General features: G+C 45.4%; 1 protein-coding gene across 12 annotated transcripts in view; it reads left to right on the top strand.

Annotated features, from left to right (window-relative positions):
- Positions 1–14,317, top strand: part of LOC127005094 (protein timeless-like) — a 101,326-nt gene that overhangs the window by 57,173 nt on the left and 29,836 nt on the right. Inside the window, exon 1 of one of the 12 annotated variants that reach the window (XM_050873656.1) lies at positions 8,523–10,213. The exons of the other annotated variants lie outside the window; for them this stretch is intronic. The gene's annotated coding sequence lies outside the window, so the exon portion shown is untranslated. Of the gene's footprint in view, positions 1–8,522; positions 10,214–14,317 lie in introns of those variants that run through there. 12 annotated transcript variants of the gene reach the window in all.

The following is a 14,317-nucleotide window of genomic DNA, read 5'->3' on the forward strand; positions in this document are numbered from 1 at the left end:
CTCTCTCTCTCTCTCTCTCTCGTTACCTGTATTTCCTTCCTTTTCAACACCTGTGCTCTCACTTTGTATAGGTGCTAATTGGAGGGAGGACGTAACCTTGGTCTTATTCATAATATCGTGTAGTGAAGGAGCCGGAGTGGTGGTGGTGGTGGTGATGATGGTGGTGACGGTGGTGATGGGGGAAATATGAGAAATGGATGCTATATTTAGAAGTGGTATCGAGAGAGGGGTTTGTGAGAACGTGTGTGTGTGTGTGTGTGTGTGTGTGTGTGTGTGTGTGTGTGTGTGTGTGTGTGTGTGTGTATGAATGAATGAATATTGCTTTGGCTTACGGTAAAACAAAGAGGATTTAGTTTTTAAAGAAGAGTGAGAGGGGAATAGAAAGGAAATAAAGAAAGAAAGAGGAAAAGAAAAAAGAGAAAAAAAATAAGAAGGAAGGAAGAGAAATGGAAAGTGGTGAAATGATAAGGAAGCAAGATGAAAGAAAGAAGAGAGAAAAAAGGAGGAAGAAAAAAGAGTGGAAAGAAGAGAAAAAATAGAATTGGAAACAAGAGAAAAACTAAAAGAGAGGGGAAAGGAGAGGGGAAGGGATGATGAGAGAGAGAGAGAGAGAGAGAGAGAGAGAGAGAGAGAGAGAGAGAGAGAGAGCGCTCCTATTGGTCGAGCCGGTCAATGACGTCATACAGCTGTCAGGTGTGAGATCTGGGAAAGAATTTATTTAAGGTTCGAGGAGGTTAGACTTCGCCATAGCCTTCTCTCTCTCTCTCTCTCTCTCTCTCTCTCTCTCGTAGGCTACCTCTAATTGTTCCATACCACTTCACATCTCTCCTCCTCCTCTTCCTCTATGTCACTACCACGATCGTCAGAGGTTCAGGGATGAGGAAGAAGAGGAGGAGGAGGAGAGGAGGAGGAGGAGGAGAGGAGGAGGGAGGCAAGGTAGCGTGGCGAGACAAGTGACCCAGCGACAGTCCCTCCTCCTCCTCCTCCTCCTCCTCCTCTTCTTCCTCCTCCTCTTCCTCGAGTCTTACCCAGAGAGGTCTCGTATTTGGTCCGTAAATAAAACAGAAATATGTGATTAGACCAATACAGGCACACGCTTCGAGAGAGAGAGAGAGAGAGAGAGAGAGAGAGAGAGAGAGAGAGAGAGAGAGAGTAGATTTTCTTTTCTTCTTCCTTCTTCACCTTTTTCTTCCTTCTTTCTTTCCTTTTTCTTGTTTAATATTTTCCTCGATGTTATTATTATTATTATTATTAGGAAATCGTCAGATAAAAAGAGAGAGAGAGAGAGAGAGAGAGAGAGAGAGAGAGAGAGAGACTCGACTTCATTTCTTCTTTCTTTGTTCCTCTATCTTCCTCTTCTTTCTTCTTTCCTTCCTTTTTTTCATTCTTATTCTCTCCTCGCAGTTATCATTTATGTTTGTAAGTCACCAGATAAACCAAAGACTTACTCATCATAACCCAACACCATCACACTGTTTTATGGCGCATAGTAGGAAGGAGATGATGAGGGATTTAGTAAAGTGTCAGTGGATGAGGGAGGTAATGTGAGGAGAGGAGGGGAGGGGAGAGAGTGATTTGAAAGGAACCGAGTGGGTGGGAGGAAGGCGAGAGGGAAAAACAGGGAGTGGAGTCAAGGTTGGAGTTGAAGATAGGGTGGAAAAGGAAAGGGAGATACAGGGAGGGAGTGAATGAGGGTAATTGGAGGAGAAGGAGGAGGAGGAAGAGGAGGAGGAGGAGGAGGAGCATGTTGAAGAAGGATGTAAACGAAGGCAAAAGAGAGGATGAGAAGGATGAGGAGGAAGTAGAATATAGGTTAGGTTAGAAGTGACAACAGAAGGAAGGAAAAAGGAGGAGGGGAGAGAAGGAAGAGGAGGAGGAGGAGGAGGAGGAGGAAGAAGGTTGTAAACGAAAGGAAAAGAGGGAATGAGAATGAGGAGGAGAAAGTAGAATGTAGGTTAGTTTAGAAATGACAACAGAAGGAAGGAAAAATGAGGAGGGGAGAGAAGGAAGAGGAGGAGGAGGATATAGGATCTAGGTTAGGTTAGTAGAAGTGGTTACAGAAGGAAGGAAAAATGAGGAAGGGAGAGGAGGAAGAGCAAGAGGATGTGAAGGAGGATGTAAACGTAGGCGAAAGAGAGGAGTAGGAGGAGGATGGAATAGGATGTAGGTTAGGTTAGAAGAAGTGATAAAAGAAGGAGGAAGGAGGAGGAGAAAGGAGAGGAAGAGGAGACAAGGAGTAGGAGGAGAAGGAGTAGGAGGTGTTGGATAGATAAGCAAAAATTATTACAGAAAGAAGAAAAAAAGGGAGGAGGAAAAAGGAATAGGAGGAGGAGGGAAAATGTAGGAAAAGAAGAAGGAGGGGAAACGAAGAGGAGGAGGGAGAAGGAGGGGAGGAGTAAGAAGAATGTAGGCTAGGTTAGTATAAATGGAAACAGAATGAAGAAAAAAGGAGGAAGGAGACGGAGAAGAATGAGGAAGAGGAGAAGGAGAAGGAAGGAGGATGTAGATTAGGTTAGTAGAAATGACAATAGAAGAAAGGAAAGAAGAGGAGAAGGAGGAGGAGGGAGAATATAGGAAGAGGAGGAGGAGGAGGAGGGAGAATATAGGAAGAAGAGGAGGAGGAGGAGGAGGAGGAGGAGGAGAAAGTAAGTTAGGTTATTAAAAGGGACAACAATATTAAGGAAAAAAGTAGGAAAGAAGAGTCTGGTGGTTCTCGCCATTACCATAAAGTGACAAAGGAGGGTCCAGACTTGGGGTGGGAGCGAGAACACACCTGGATGTGGGTCATTTACAGGTGTTTACACGCATTACCTGACGCACTGCCACCTTTATGCATTTACCTGTTTTCCTTTCCTGCGGTTTGTCTTTTTTCTTCTGACGCTAGTTAAGTTCTTGGCTTCTTGCTGTCTATTTTTCCTTCCGTTTATTGTTTTTCTATTTTTCTCTCCTCTCCTCTTCTCTTCTATTGTTTTAGTGTGTTGTTATCTTCTATTTGTTATTTTTCCTTCTTTTCCTCCTCTTCTTTTCTCTTGTTTCAGTGTGTTTGTTATCTTCCTTATTTTTTCTTTATTTTTCTCGTGTTATTTTCTGTTGTTTTAGTATTTTTTTGTGATATGTATTTTTTGTGTGGAAAGATTTTGCCAGTAAACTAAAATAATGATAATAATAACCTTTCCTAATCCTCCTCTTCATGTTCCTCTTGTTCTGTTATTCTCTTCTTCTCCTCATCTTCTCTCCTCTTCCTCCTCCTCCTCTTCAACTCTTTTTAACTCGTTTCCTCAACTCTTTCAAAAATCGCATCGAAACTTTCCTCTTTGCGTCAGGAGCGAGCGCCTTAATTCGCTGTGCAGGTCACCGGTGCGCCCGACGAACTCTATAGATCGATGTAGCGCGCAGCCTCGTGACAACCCAACGTGCTCTCTGTTGCCTGACCTTCCGTGCTTCTATCTTTCTACTTCCTTCTCCCTCCGCTATGTTTTATTTTCATTCTTCTTTTCTTCCTCATCTTCTCCGTACTTATTATTTGTTATTTCGTGTTTTTTTTCCTTCTCATTCTTTCCATTTTCCTTCATTTTTTTACTTCTCTTCCTCTTCTCCGCAGTTATTATTTGTTATTTTCGTTATTTCCTTCTTGATCGTCTTTTTTATTTTCCATTTCCTCCTCCTGTTTTTCTCTTCTTTTCTTTTCTTTCTCTTCCTCGTCTTTATTCCTTGTTTATTGCGTATTTTTATTTCTTCGCTGTCGTTAGATGTTAAAAGGACTGGTGGTGGTGGTGGTGGTGGTCTCGGCGGTTCTAAGGCCACGGACTAAAAAATTATTGTTGGTGGTGAATAACTGGAAGAGGTGCCTAGTTGGAGGAGGAGGAGGAGAACGAGGACAAGGAGGAGGAGGACGAGAACGAGGAGGAGGAGGAAATGGAGGAAGTTATATTTGAACAAGGAAGTGTGCAAAGGAAAACATAATGAGAAGAAGACAGAAAACTAAAACGAAGGGAAAGATGAAAAAAGGAGAGAAAGCAAAAGAAGAATGATGATGATGATGATGATGATGATGATGATGATGATAAAGAACTTACACTGCGTGGTGTCATGCATGAGCTTGTGTTTATTTTGTTAATGAGAGAGAGAGAGAGAGAGAGAGAAATAAGGGGGGGTGAGGGGGCAGACCCTAAGCTTTCCTCCCTCGCACTAACACACATGCGCGAGGAGTGAGGGAGGAGGGAGGGAAGAACAGAGGAATCAAGTGAAGGAAGGGAGAGGCTGGAGCGAGGAAGGGAGGCAGGGAGGAAGGGGGTAAAAAGAGAGCAAGGGAGCGAGGGAGAGGGGGCGTCGAGAGCATGGCAAACGTGTGACGCACAGAATGGAAGGGGGAGCGTGAGGCGGCGAGGCAGGAGAAGGGGGGAGAAGAGGGGTCGCGGGGGATGCGGGGATGCGGGGGGATGCCTGGAGGATGCTAGGCGAGCGGCGGCCGACGAGCAGTCACTGGTGGCGGTAACGGTGTGGCGATCACTTGTGTGGCGTAGCGTTCCCTGATCTTCACCTGTTGATGAATCTCTTGCGTTGTCTGGCCTCTCGATGGCCCCTCAGTGACCTCCCAGTGCCCCCAGGCTGGCCGAGAGTTCCACCTCGCTTCCTTTGCCACTGCCACCACCAACACTGCCACCTCCCAGGGCCCACAAGCGACCTCACGCCGACCTCCACCGCTCGAGCTCAAGCAGGTCACCGTCAGCGCCTCCTCTCGTTGTACTTCTGCTTCCGTGACGTGGACATGCCACTATGAAGGGAAGTAGTGACATGGTGTGAACTGGTGTGTGAGTGTGGGTGGGAAGGTGGTTGGATGGGGAGAATGTGTGCTTGTGTGTGTGTTTGAGTGTGTTTTGGGGGTTTCTTAGGATTTGTGTGGGATTCTATGGGGGAGAAGACGATTGGGGAGTGTGTGTGTGTGTGTGTGTGTGTGTGTGTGTGTGTGTGTGTGTGTGTGTGTGAGAGAGAGAGAGTTTGTACTAGAGTGTGTTTGAGGGTAACGGATGGGGAGAGTGTTTCTGTGTGTTTATGGGGGGCTTGTGTGTGTGTGTGTGTGTGTGTGTGTGTGTGTGTGTGTGTGTGTGTGTGTGTGTGTGTGTGTGTGTGTGTGTGTGTGGCCTCGTGTTAGGTCAGCTCAGCGCCTCTTTATTAACCTTTCAACCGTTAGTCCAAAAAATATAAATAACATACACTTAAAAAAAAAGACCCCCCCCCCCCCCCCCCGATACTATTTTGTGAACGGATAGCGAGACGCCCCCGCGTTCAGGAGGACGCGAGTTCAATTCCCCACTGGTGCCACCAAGCTGGGATTTTTCAGCCCCCGCCGAGTGGCTTAAACTACCCACATGCTGTCCAGAAGACCACATATCAACCCGGACTCTAGATTCTAGGATTAAAGATGAGCTCCGGGAGGGCAGCATGAGCCAATGCAAGATGGCGCCACTATAAACACTCGCCTGCGCCAGAACGGGCTGGGCCGACCATCAGGCCCCACCGGGAAGAAGCCTTGGACCGACCATCAGGATCCACCGGGAAGAAGCCTACCGGCGCAATAGGCCAAGACGTAAAAAAAAAAAAAAGTGCGTGCTAATTCCTCTTCTCTCTCACGTAGACCACTAACGCTGGGCACCTGAGTGTTTGTGTGTTTGTTTGTGTGTGCCGCGACTGGCCACCTACTTGCATGGATGGAGTGAGTTTTGGTGACGTCATTGTGCTTCAGGAGCGCCCAATGGGGACAGAAGGAAGAGAGAGAGAGAGAGAGAGAGAGAGAGAGAGAGAGAGAGAGTAAATTAATGCTGCTCTACTTTCCAAACGCATCCCACGATAGTTGTCCCAAATAGAATCTCCTCACGTGGTGGCCACAGTGGTTGGTTTTGAGGTCTCCCCTGTACCGCTCCTTCCTTACCGCTGCCTCCTGCTCTCTCTCTCTCTCTCTCTCTCTCTCTCTCTCTCTCTCTCTCTCTCTCTCTCTCTCTCTCTCTCTCTCTCTCTCTCTCTCTCTCTCTCTCTCTCTCTCTCTTTCTTTTCTCTCTCTCTCTCTCTCTCTCTCACTCTCCCCTCACTTACCCATCCCGTCCTCACCCTTTCCTCACCCTTACCCATCCCTTCCTCACCATCCACTCCCTTACCCATCCCTACCTCACCCTTCCCTCCCTCACCCTTCCCGCCCTCACCTTTCCCTCCCTCACCCTTCCCGCCCTCACCCTTCCCTCACTTACCCATCCCGCCCTCACCCTTTTCTTCCTCACCCTTCCCTCCCTCACCCTTCTCTCCCTCACCATTCCCGCCCTCACCCTTCCCTTCCTCATCCTTCCCTCCCTCACCCTTCCCTTCTTCACCCTTCTTGCTCTCACCCTTCTTGCTCGGGATAACATGTGAACTCGAAGATTAAAATAGTTGACTTAAAGATCAAAGTCCAGGTATATAGTTATGAGTGAGCAATGCAGAGTAAGTGTTAGTTTTATCGATAAATCACCGTCACACGTTAACATTTGTTTTCTCACTTTTTAAAAATTGGAGCTTGCGGCTTTGTGATCTCCTAAGGCCATTTGCTGCCCCCTCCCCGCCCCCACCCAGATGCTTACACAAGAGTTGGTCTGAAAATGTCATTCGTTAATATCTCTGCCCTAGCGCTGTATAAGGGACGCCAGAACGGGGCAAGACACTGTCCCACCCATGCCCAGCCTTCATATGTTTAGTTCACCTGCCAGTCAACTTTTTCGTCTCACCTCGCTGTGTGTACTCCACTCAGTTGATGACTGGAAAACTTTACTGAACAAAGTCGTGTGTGTGTCAAGAGTATAGGGAAGTTTTTTTTTTTTTCAAGTACAAAAAATAGATAATGAGAACAGTAGGATCACTGTAAGCCTAAAGCAATAGTATTAAGATGCAAGACGATAAGAACAATTAAAGTTTTACCAAACGAAGGCATGTGACAAGAGTAGTCAAGTTCTTGGATTTCTGTGACTAAAAATTGTTAGAGAATATTACGATCTCAACTCAATTATTAAAAGATGCAAAAAGGCATTAACAGTATAAGCGAGGCCAATATATCTAAGACCACTATCGATAAGAACACAGGAGGCGGGACGTGGCAACTCACTCACTATTAACTTTTCAAATGAGCATCGCGGGTAATACGAGAATTTCGCGTCAAAACTAAGTCAACGCAGAGACGCAAACACGAAACACTCAAAAGAGATTAAAGCAGAGGATATAGCTTTTGAGACAGAATTTGGCGTCCGAGAAAGAATGGAGGCTACTTACAATTAGGGGAAGATGTGTGGGAACGTTGGACACAAGCGTTAGGGGCGGAACTGTCATGCTAAAGTACGAATGTAGTCTGCGATAGGCCGAGTGAGGCTGAGCAAAGTTAGTGAAAAGAATGAATGAATTAAGAAATTTGGTTGATGTGTGAATAAGAAAATAAGTGTATGAGCGTTGGATACAAACGTTAGTGACTGAACAATGAATAAGAAGTATAGATGGAGGTTGAGACTAAGAGAGGTGTGTAGGGGCGTTGGACATAAAAGATGAATATAAGATGATAATAAGTAGACTAGTAAAAATAGAACCGGAAGTATACTGATGGCAGCAACTGGAGACGTCGGATACAAACTTTAGATACATAATAGGGAGTCTTAGGTAAGGAGAGACGCTGAGGAAGGTGTGTGGGAGCATCGGACGTAAAGGATGGAAACAAAATAGGTAGAGTGTAAAAGCAAACTGAAGTCTATTGATGACGGCATTTGGAGGCGTCGCCGCAAACATAACATGCAAAATAGGGTGTCTTAATTAAGTAAAGATGGAGGCTGAAAGAGCGTCGAGCACAAACAAACGTAGATTGCTTTATTTTACCACACGAGGCCACGAGAGACGGTACAGAGAGATCGAACTAGAGTCGAACAGTTGTGGACACTAAACTTGATTCTGATGGTATTTTTTTTATTATTTGTTATGTAATGTTATGTGTTGCCACTTTCCCTTGTTTTATTCCTTACAGCGGATCAGAAACACTAACTTTTGCAGAGATTTGGAAAGTTCCCTCAAGACCAACCACTAACTTATTGAACCTCAACGTTATCTAATGTTTTCAAAAGTTGGGACCGGGTGTTGCTGACCAATTTCTCACTCCGGCATTTGGTTATCATATCCTACACTGGTTTCATGAATCGGATATTTTATTACTAACATTCTGGTAATGCTATAGTGACAATTCCTATCAAAGGTTCAATTGGTTTCCTGCTACTAAATGGAAGTCGGCTCCAGAACCTTTTCAGTCCCACCCGAGTTTTTTTTTAGACTGTATTGACGTAACGAACAAAGGGCAGAGTAGACTCATATTGATTCTTTTTGTCTCCTTCCGTCGTGTTATAAATTTGTGAGGGATTAATGTCCACAACTGAAGGTCTTGGAGGAGGAGAGAGAGAGAGAGAGAGAGAGAGAGAGAGAGAGAGAGAGAGAGAGAGAGAGAGAGAGAGAGAGAGAGAGAGAGAGAGAGAGAGAGAGAGAGAGAGAGAGAGAGAATTAAAGCAGAAAGGAAGGTCTAAAATAAATGCATCAGAATCAGCTAAGGAAATGAATGAATGCGTGAAGGATTGATAGATATGCGAATTAGTAAATAGAGAAATACAAACTGCTTGACCACTTCCCAACAAGACATTAATTAGTAAACAGATAAATACAAACTTGACCATTTCTCAATAAAATTCAAGCAAGTCAGGTCACGCTAGGTCCACTTGTCACATGATCACTTTTACCACAAACCACTAGCCTTGCTACCCGTAAAGACAGCCAGGTAGTAACGTTTCCCAGGTAATGCTAATCAGGCGTTGACCTGTATAAGTAACTTGTACAAGCCTAGTAACCAATTTTTAACGGTAACTGAAGAATAAGCTGTTGGAATTAATGATGCCAGCCTAATATTAGATACACTTCGAGTTTTTGTCTTGTATTTAGTAACTTTAAGCTCAGTAATCGATTATTCAATGCTGACTGATGAAAACTTATTGAATAACTTTTATCGGCCGAGAATTCAACATGTGCCAGCCATGTGTTCACCCACGTTGCGATGGCCGATTGGTGAGGTTTTCTAAACATATTCTTTATTGTAATGTTATTATATTATTATATATTATTATTATATTGTAATGTTCACGTCCTAGTAAATTGGCAACAGCATCGAAGTAAATAGCATCATGATTTCTGCTAACAAACTTGAAACTATATGTAGCAAGCAGTTTTATATAAATGAAAAATATAATTAGTTTTCAGCTACTTTTTTGTGTTAATTATGCCGTATTTTAAAGACGAAATCCCTCGCTAATTGGTTGAAAGAATGTAGGCGTAGTTATTTTCGACGCCCGTGATGGCTGGTGGAATGAAAGTATCGTGTGTGTGTGTGTGTGTGTGTGTGTGTGTGTGTGTGTGTGTGTGTGTTTGTGTGTGTGTGTGTGTGTTTCTATGTGTATGTGTGAGTGAGTTTTTAGGTTTGTATGTAATTATGTTGTGCTGATTTTGAAATACTCTTGATATATGATATTGATATTGATATATGCTGTCTATTATGTCATACTATGTAATGTAACACTAAGAAGTGGGGTGTGCAGTGAGGCAGGGCCAGTGTGTAGGGTGTCCAGGGTTTAGAGAGTAGGCTGAGCAAGTTGTGTAGGCTGCAGGGTGGGGTGAGCCAGAGCCGGGCGTGGGTGGGCTAAGAGGCGGGATGACCGCGTCAGGACATCATTCCCCGCAGCCTCCCCTCCTCCCCCTGCGCAGCAACAGCAGCAGCGGCACCAGACGAAACAGCGGCAGCGGCAAGGACAGCAGCACGGCAGCAGCAGAGGTAGCAGCAGCGGCACCAGACACGGCAGGCCCAGGAGCTGAGTGGACAGTGTGAGGGACCTGAGCCAGCGATGTGCAGTGCCGTGAGACAGTCAGAGGGTGGCACTTCCCCCGGCCTGCCCCCTACCTGGCCCCCCCTTCCCCTCCCGCGGTGAGTGTGGCCTCGGCGAGGGGCGCGGCCAGACTTAGTGAAACGCGGCTGGACGTCCCCGTAGACTTGTTCAGCCGCGCTCAGCCTCCGTCGCCGATATCGACAGTTCGGCGGCGCGACTCAGCTCCGCACGGCACAGCGCGGCCCGGCACGCCCTCGCCACGTGGTGCACTCACACCCTGAACAGTGTGCTGCCAGGTGACCCCCCCACCCCCGCCCAGCCCCCACACCCCCGCCCCCGCCTACGGCCCCGTCCACCCAGGACTCCCACCCTCCGAGTGGCGGCCGATTCTTTACCTTTGACTTTCTCTCATCCCCCCTCCCCCTCTCTCTCTCTCTCTCTCTCTCTCTCTCTCTCTCTCTATGATTTAGTATGGATGCGTGAAACTCGATCCATAATGATGAAAATAATAATAATGATAATAATCGTAATGATAATAGTAACAATAACAGCTATTTTCATTATTATTACTACTATTATAGTGGAACTTCTTGCCACCTAAAACACTTGAGGCAAGATTTAATTACCATCACCTTTCCCTCTTTTCCTGCGTTTGCTACGCGCTGTGCAACCTTCGAGTGATTGATGGTGTGATAACTGTGAATGAGAGAGAGAGAGAGAGAGAGAGAGAGAGAGAGAGAGAGAGAGAGAGGAAAATCTCATAATTATGAAAACGTTAACAAGCTGTGTTTTGTAGACGTTGTAAACACACACACACACACACACACACACACACACACACACACACACACACACACACACTCTCAGAGAGAGAGAGAGAGAGAGAGAGAGAGAGAGAGAGAGAGAGAGAGAGAGAGAGAGAGAGAGAGAGAGAGAAGGAAGGAGGGGGAATCGAGCAAAGAATTATTCCATCTAAAAAAATTCCCCCTCCTTCCATCCCTCCACCCTTTCCTTTTCCTCCCCTCTACCTCTTCCTCCTTACACCCTTCACTCTCCCCCGCACCCCTTTCCAAACCCCCTAACCCCTCCCTGCACCTCTCCCGCCCCCTCCCCCAAAACACCCTGAAACTAACGAATATTATTAAGAGTATAATATTTTACTGAGTACATGTGTGAAATCTTATTTTTTTTACCATATTTTCACCCCAATTTGGATTTTCGTTTTGCACCTTACCAGCATATATTTGATCTGATGGACCCTCTCCCTCTCCCCCCCTACAGAAACGCTAATAATGGCTCCATTATCTCATTTATTTTCATCTTCATTTCTCAGCGGGAAGTTGGTTCGTGCATCAGGATCCAGGTCAAATATTTATCCCAGTCTCGCATTTCTCGTCCTGTTTTGAAGCTGGTGGCTCATTAAAGTTATTTTGGTGGTCATATCGGCTCCTCTCTTTGTGTGTGTTTGTGTGTGTGTGTGTGTGTGTGTGTGTGTGTGTGTGTGTGTGTGTGTGTGTGTGTGTGTGTGTGTGTGTGTGTGTGTGTGTGTGTGTGTGTGTGTTTTACAGAAAGTGGGGGGTAGAAATGAGGTTATGTAGGACTGAGCATAATTATCTATTTATCTATCTATCTATCTATCTATTTCATCCTCTTTCTTATAACAGTCTTTCTTAATACACAGTAGAACAGGAAAGAGGAAAGAGGAGGTAAAAGAGCAGCAAAATGGAGGCGAAAGTTATTTAGAAAAGACCATAGAATAAGAGGCAGATTTGTTGATAGTAATAATAATAATAATAATAATAATAATAATAATAATAATAATAATAATAATAATAAAAAAGATATGTCAATTCCGGGATGTTTTTTTGTATATTATGTCAGCATGATTTTTTTCCTCCGTAGCTACACACACACACACACACACACACACACACACACACACACACACACACACACACACACACACACACACACACACACCGGAAACTTGTCAGAATTCACGAGAAAGTTGAAGTGTTAGTGAGAGATACTTCCATATTTTTTTCCCCTTCGCCCTCGCTCTCCTTTTCCTCTCCTTCTCCTTCTTTTCATCTTTCGCAATGCTTCAGGTGTGAGGAGAAAGGTCAGGTGTGGGGTCGCCGAGGGGAGTCCAGTGACCCTTTTTGACGTCTCTGGGAAGTGTGGCATCAACTGAAGAGGTCTAGACGTTTTGCTTTGACACGAAGAAGCGTAAAAACCACTTTTCACATAAGCTCTGCATTCTCTCTCTCTCTCTCTCTCTCTCTCTCTCTCTCTCTCTCTCTCTCTCTCTCTCTCTCTCTCTCTCTCTCTCTCTCTCTCTCTCTCTCTCTCTCGTGCATGATTTAAAACAGAAAGGGTCAGTGTAGATAGACATGTGGGTGGACAGGTGTGTCCACTAATTAAAACTTTAGGGGAAAGAGAGAGAGAGAGAGAGAGAGAGAGAGAGAGAGAGAGAGAGAGAGAGAGAGAGAGAGAGAGAGAGAGAGAGAGAGAGAGAGAGATTTTGACATGTTATGACACAATTTATTATTCTGTATTTGTCATCCACTCTGTGTGTGTGTGTGTGTGTGTGTGTGTGTGTGTGTGTGTGTGTGTGTGTGTGGTTTTGACTCATAACTTCACTAAACTCTTGTCTCCTTTATTGTTCAGCTTCTGGGACGATTTACCTCCATTTTCCATCTTCCCGAATACTCACTCAGCTTCTACGACACTCAGTAGGTGAAGGGAGGAGATGGGAAGGTTTTGTTTATCTGTTTCGGTGGACTTGTAACTGTGATGGACGAGTTAGCAAGAAATTGGACGTTTCTCATTGATGCCACTCTTAAGATAGATATCTCCTCTTTTAAAAGTAAATTTATCACCTTTTTTAAGACCATTCGTAAGTGAAAGTTTTAAGGGGTGTCTACTAAAAAAAATCACGAATAAGAGATGTATTTAGTCTTGACCCTGAAAAGTCGAATGTATTCTGAAGAGGACGGAAAGAAAAAGGAGTTGGCAGCTGCGGTTTGAAATGTATCGTCTCGTTTCATTAGTTGTCGCCGTTTGAGGAAGGCTCAGCCTGAAGTGAACGAAGAGGATAAAGAATGGGCGGTCTTTTCCTGGGAAGTCGAAACACTCAATAGCAAACAGAAAAGAAAAAACAGCACTCCAGAACAACACCTGATGTCAGCGTTTTTCCCTGATGACGTGCGGCAGGTAGCTCGTGCGTTACTTTGCAGTCTAAATTTACACACACAACCCTGTGAAATCTCTCTCTCTCGATCTTCTATTGTTTGGAGGCGAAACATGGCAAGGCGGTGGCCGAAGTGATAGCGTACTGGACCCACATTCGCCGCATGATGGACGACGCGGGTTCGAATCCTCACGCTACCACTCGGATTTTTCGGTCACCGCCGAGTGGCTTAAAACTACCCACATGCTGTCCTGAAGACCACCCATCAACCCGGACTCTAGAGGAAGCCGTCCAAGCGAATCAAGTACGAGTTCCGGGGGGCAGCATGAGCCAATGCAAGATGGCGCCACTATAAACACTCGCCTGCGCCAGAACGGGCTGGGCCGACCATCAGGCCCCACCTGGAAGAAGCCTTGGGCCGACCTTCAGGCCCCACCGGGAAGATGCCTACCGGCGCAATAGGCAACAACGTAAAAAAAAAAAAAAAAAAAAAATCTCATTGTGTCACCTTGGAGCTCCCTTCTCGGAACGTCCCCATGTGCGCGGAGACGAACATGAGAAAGAAACTAATATAATTGGGTACTGCATCGGGGGGGGATGCGTTGATGCTGAGAAGTAAGAAGAGTGAGATAAAGAAGGGAGGAGTAGGAAGGAGGGAATAATGACAGTAGTAAGGGGAGAAGAGAACAGGGCAAGAAAGCGATGGTAGTAATAATGGGAAAGAAGAGGATAGGAAGATAAAAGTGAGGGATTGAGGAGTAAGAAGAATGGGATAAAGAAGGGAGGAGGAGGAATGAGGGAATGATGATAGTGGTATGGGGATGTGATGGTAACAAGAATGGAAGAGAAGAGAATAAAAAGGGAAAAATGAGAAGTTGAGGAATAAGAAGAGTGGGATGAATAATGAAGGAGAAGGATTGAGGGAATGATAAGAGTAGAAAGAGGAGGATAAGAGAAGAGGGTGAGGGAGGGACGGTAGTTGGACAAGGAGAGAAGATAAGAAAGTGAAAATAATAGGTTAGGAGGTGAAGGGAATTCTGCTTACCTCTCCCCAGGTGTGTTCATTAGCCTCCTACCTGCTTACCTTCTTGCTCTTGTTACCTGTCCTCGATATCACATCACTTCATCAGCTCCAGGGGAAGTTAGCGGCTTTCTTGAAGGTGTGACGGGGAAAATATTACAGGTGGGAAAGTTTGGGTGTTTTCTC

The sequence above is a fragment of the Eriocheir sinensis genome, chromosome 29 (assembly GCF_024679095.1).
Source record: "Eriocheir sinensis breed Jianghai 21 chromosome 29, ASM2467909v1, whole genome shotgun sequence".
Taxonomy (NCBI): Eukaryota; Metazoa; Arthropoda; class Malacostraca; order Decapoda; family Varunidae; genus Eriocheir; species Eriocheir sinensis.